The sequence below is a fragment of the Lepus europaeus genome, chromosome 17, assembly GCF_033115175.1.
Source record: "Lepus europaeus isolate LE1 chromosome 17, mLepTim1.pri, whole genome shotgun sequence".
Lineage (NCBI taxonomy): Eukaryota > Metazoa > Chordata > Mammalia > Lagomorpha > Leporidae > Lepus > Lepus europaeus.
In genome coordinates this window covers 79162700-79168699 of record NC_084843.1, presented here as the reverse complement: position 1 = coordinate 79168699, position 6000 = coordinate 79162700, and positions in this window count along the sequence as shown.

The window sequence follows — 6000 nt, the reverse complement described above, 5'->3', positions numbered from 1 at the left end:
CCCAGCCCCAGCTGCTGCAGCCATTTGCAGAGGATGGAATGTTTTTTTCTCTGTCTCTCCACTTTTCAAAGAAATCTTTTTAAAAAGGAGTGGAATCCAAAGATCAGCCCACATGGAATCCGCACTTAAGGAAACCTTCCACAAAGGGAGACTCTGTCTTTCTGGAGCTACAGTGACAGCCTGTGCTCCATGACACAATGAGGAGACCTCCAACAGGAGAGCTGCTTGGGTTGGGAGAACAGCTACCCTTCAGTCTAAGATCCTTCTGGAATGAAATCCCAACCCCTCCAGTAGCTACCTAGGTGACTTTAAGAAACCCAACATGGGGGGCAGAGCCAAGATGGCGGATAGTGAGGACGTGCGCTGATAGTCTGGGAAAATATAGTTTCATAAAAGTGGAATTACTGTAGCCTCAGAAAAAGACTCAAGAAAAAAACTGCAGAGGAAACGCTTCCGGATCTAGTGGATGTGACACAGAGGACCTACAGGTAGCCCACCGCGTGGAAGCCCAGCCGCGGGAGCCAAGCCGCAGAATCTTGCCAGCACGGGAACGGGAGGTAAGACAAAAACCTCAGAAACCCGAGACATTGGTGGGGAAAGGCAGAGGCCTCTCTCTCCACTCACCTAACGAAGCCGAGCAAAACAAAGAGCAGGAGCCATTTTACATCTGTAAAGCGGCAACGAGTACACAAACTCAGTAACTTTGGGACTATGGCGAAACTTGAGAACACATTGAGGGCTGCATAAACTCTTTGTGTGGTCCCAGGGGTAGATCAAACAAATACTCACAGAGGCCAGTTTTCAACTACCCTCAATTCCACTCCGCTGTGCGGAATTAATTCCCAACTGAGTAAAAAAATAAAAAGAGAGAGAGAGAGAGATTCAGCAAGGAGCAAGGGAGAGAACAATCTGGGTGAGTCGCTCTTTGCACAGCGTTAAACCTGAAGAATCAAGCGGAGCTCTCTGGCCACACCCATCACAGCCTCTAAGGATCCATCAAAGCAGACAGCCCACTTAGAGGCATAGTATAACGAAAAAAAAAACACCACAGGAAAAAAAAAACATAAATTATCTCCAACATGCCAAACAACAAACGTAGAAACCTAGGTAACAAGAGCAAGGAAGAGACTATGATGCCCCCAAATGAACAAGACACCCCAATGCAAGATTATGAAGATGAAGAGATAGAGGAAATGCAAGAAGCGGATCTCAAAAAATTGATATGAACATTAAGAAGTTCTCAAAAACAAATTCTTGAACTACAGAAATACTTAATGGACAAGATAGAAAATCTCTCATGAAAATGAAATATTAAGGAGGAATCAAAATGAAATGAAACAACTAGTAGAACATGAAACTGTGATAGTGACAAGAAATCATAATGAAGTGAAGAACTCAATAGATCAAATGACAAACACATTAGAGAGCCTTAAAAACAGAATGGGTGAAGCAGAAGAGAGAATATCAGACTTAGAAGACAGAGAACAGGAAAGGAAACAGGCAAATCAAAGAAAAGAAGAAGAAATCAGAAATCTAAAAAATACTGTCAGGAATCTACAGGATACTATTAAAAAACCCAACATTCTGGTTCTAGGAGTTCCTGAAGGCATGGAGAGGGAGAAAGGATTAGAAGGCCTTTTTAATGAGATACTAGCAGAAATTTCCCAGGTTTGGAGAAGGACAGAGACATCCTAGTACAGGAAGCTCATAGAACCCCTAATAAACATGATCAAAAGAGATCCTCACCACGATACGTCATAATCAAACTCACCACAGTGAAACACAAAGAAAAGATCCTAAAATGTGCAAGAGAGAAACGCCAGATTACTCTCAGAGGATCTCCAATTAGACTCACAACTGACTTCTCATCAGAAACCCTACAAGCTAGGAGAGATTGGCGAAATATAGCCCAGGTACTAAGAGAGGAAAACTGCCAGCCCAGAATATTATATCCTGCAAAGCTCTCATTTGTGAATGAAGGTGAAATAAAGACCTTTCACAGCAAACAGAAATTGAAAGAATTTGTCACCACTCGTCCAGCCCTGTAAAAGATGTTTAAAGATGTGTTACATACAGAAACACAGAAACACGGTCACCAATATGAAAGAAGGTAAAGGAAGGAAACCTCACAGCAAAAGATCACAGGAATCTCAAACCATATATTAGAAAATATCTTTGGCAAATGACAGGGCAAAGCTACTCCTTCTCAATAATGACATTGAATGTTAATGGCCTGAACTGACCAGTTAAAAGACACCGATTGGCTGATTGGGTTAAGGAACAAAACCCATCTTTTTGCTGCTTACAAGAAACTCATCTTTCCAACAATGATGCATACAGACAGAAAGTGAAAGGCTGGAAAAAGATATACCATGCCAACAGAAATGAAAAAAGAGAGGGCGTAGCCATCTTAATATCGGACAACATAAACTTTACCACAAAAACTGTTAGAAGAGACAAAGAGGGGCACTATATAATGATTAAGGGATCCATTCAATAGGAAGATATAACGATTATCAATGTATATGCACCTAATTACAGGACACCAGTTCATTTAAAAGACTTAAGGGACTTAAAGGGAGACATAGACACCAATACAATAGTTCTGGGGGACTTCAATACTCCACTCTCAGAGATAGACAGATCAACAGGACAGAAGATCAACAAGGAGACAGTAGATTTAAATGACACTATAGCCCAAATGGATCTAACAGATATCTACAGAACATTTCATCCTACATCTAAAGACTTTACATTCTTCTCAGCAGTACATGGAACCTTCTCTAGGATTGACCACATTCTAGGCCATAAAGCAAGTCTCAGCAAATTCAAAAGAATTAGAATCATACCATGCAGCTTCTCAGACCACAAAGGAATGAAATTGGAAATTAGCAACTCGGGAATCCCTAGAGCACGTACAAACACATGGAGATTGAACAACATGCTCCTGAATGAACAATGGGTCATAGAAGAAATTAAAAGAGAAATCAAAAATTTTCTGGAAGTAAATGAGGATAAAAGCACAACATACCAAAACCTATGGGATACAACAAAAGCAGTGTTAAGAGGAAAGTTTATATCAATAGGTGCCTACATCAAGAAATTGGAAAGGCACCAAATAGATGAGCTTTCAAGACATCTCAAGGATCTAGAAAAGCTGCAGCAAACCAAACCCAAACCCAGTAGGAGAAGAGAAATAATTAAAATCAAAGAAGAAATCAACAGGATTGAATCCAAAAAAACATTACAAAAAATCAGCCAAACAAGGAGCTGGTTTTTTGAAAAAATAAACAAAATTGACATCCCATTGGCCCAACTAACTAAAAAAGAAGAGAAAAGACCCAAATCAATAGGATCAGAGATGAAAATGGAAACGTAACAACAGACACCACAGAAATAAAAAGAATCATCAGAAATTACTACAAGGACTTGTATGCCAGCAAACAGGGAAATCTATCAGAAATGGACAGATTCTTGGACACATACAACCTACCTAAATTGAGCCAGGAAGACATAGAAAACCTAAACAGACCCATAACTGACACAGAAATTGAAACAGTAATAAAGGCCCTCCCAACAAAGAAAAGCCCAGGACCAGATGGATTCACTGCTGAGTTCTACCAGACATTTAGAGAAGAACTAACTCCGATTCTTCTCAAACTATTCAAAACAATCGAAAAAGAGGGAATCCTCCCAAATTCTTTCTATGAAGCCAGCACCACGTTAATTCCTAAGCCAGAAAAAGATGCAGCATTGAAAGAGAATTACAGACCAATATCCCTGATGAACATAGATGCAAAAATACTCAATAAACTTCTGGCCAATAGAATGCAACAACACATCAGAAAGATCATCCACCCAGACCAAGTGGGATTTATCCCTGGTATGCAGGGATGGTTCAACGTTCGCAAAACAATCAACGTAATACACTACATTAACAGACTGCAGAAGAAAAACCATATGATTCTCTCAGTAGACACAGAGAAAGCATTTGATAAAACACAACACCCTTTCATGATGAAAACTCTAAGCAAACTGGGTATGGAAGGAACATTCCTCAATACAATCAAAGCAATATATGAAAAACCCACGATCAACATCCTATTGAATGGGGAAAAGTTGGAAGCACTTCCGCTGAGATCTGGTACCAGACAGGGATGCCCACTCTCACCACTGCTATTCAATATAATTCAGGAAGTTTTAGCCAGAGCTATTAGGCAAGAAAAAGAAATTAAAGGGATACAAATTGGGAAGGAAGAACTCAAACTATCCCTCTTTGCAGATGATATGATTCTTTATTTAGGGGACCCAAAGAACTCTACTAAGAGACTACTGGAACTCATCGAAGAGTTTGGCAAAGTAGCAGGATTTAAAATCAATGCACAAAAATCAACAGCCTTTGTATACACAGGCAATGCCACGGCTGAGGAAGAATTTATAAGATCAATCCCATTCACAATAGCTACAAAAACAATCAAATACCTTGGGATAAACTTAACCAAGGACGTTAAAGATCTCTACAATGAAAACTACAAAACCTTAGAGAAAGAAATAGAAGAGAATACCAAAAAATGGAGAAATCTTCCATGCTCATGGATTGGAAGAATCAATATCATCAAAATGTCTATTCTCCCAAAAGCAATTTATACATTCAATGCAATACTAATCAAGATACCAAAGACATTCTTCACAGATCTGGAAAAAATGATGCTGAAATTCATATGGAGACACAGAAGACCTCGAATAGCCAAAGCAATCTTGTACAACAAAAACAAAGCCGGAGGCATCACAATACCAGATTTCAGGACATACTACAGGGCAGTTGTTATCAAAACAGCAATGTACTGGTACAGAAACAGATGGATAGACCAATGGAACAGAATAGAAACACCAGAAATCAATCCAAACATCTACAGCCAACTTATATTTGATCAAAGATCCAAAACTAATCCCGGGAATAAGGACAGTCTATTCAATAAATGGTGCTGGGAAAATTGGATTTCCACGTGCAGAAGCTTGAAGCAAGACCCCTACCTTTCACCTTACACAAAAATTCACTCAACATGAATTAAAGACTTAAATCTATGACCCGAAACCATCAAATTATTAAAGAGCATTGGAGAAACCCTGCAAGATATAGGTACGGGCAAAGACTTCTTGGAAAAGACCCCAGAAGCACAGGCAGTCAAAACCAAAATTAACATTTGGGATTGCATCAAATTGAGAAGTTTCTGTACGGCAAAAGAAACAGTCAGGAAAGTGAAGAGGCAACCGACAGAATAGGAAAAACTATTTGCAAACTATACTACAGATAAAGGGTTGATAACCAGAATCTACAAAGAAATCAAGAAAATCCACAACAACAAAACAAACAACCCACTTAAGAGATGGGCCGGCCGGCGCCGTGGCTTAACAGGCTAATCCTCCGCCTTGCAGTGCCGGCACACTGGGTTCTAGTCCCGGTTGGGGCACCGATCCTGTCCCGGTTGCCCCTCTTCCAGGCCAGCTCTCTGCTGTGGCCAGGGAGTGCAGTGGAGGATGGCCCAAGTGCTTGGGCCCTGCACCCCATGGGAGACCAGGATAAGCACCTGGCTCCTGCCATCGGATCAGCGTGGTGTGCCGGCCGCAGCGCGCTACCGCGGCAGCCATTAGAGGGTGAACCAACGGCAAAAGAAAGACCTTTCTCTCTGTCTCTCTTTCTCTCACTGTCCACTCTGCCTGTCAAAAAAAAAAAAAAAAAAGAGAGATGGGCCAAGGACCTCAATAGACATTTTTCGAAAGAGGAAATCCAAATGGCCAACAGACACATGAAAAAATGTTCAAGATCACTAGCAATCATAGAAATGCAAATCAAAACCACAATGAGGTTTCACCTCACCCCGGTGAGAATGGCTCACATTCAGAAATCTACCAACAATAGATGCTGGAGAGGATGTGGGGGGAAAGGGACACTAACCCACTATTGGTGGGAATGCAAACTGGTTAAGCCACTGTGGAAGT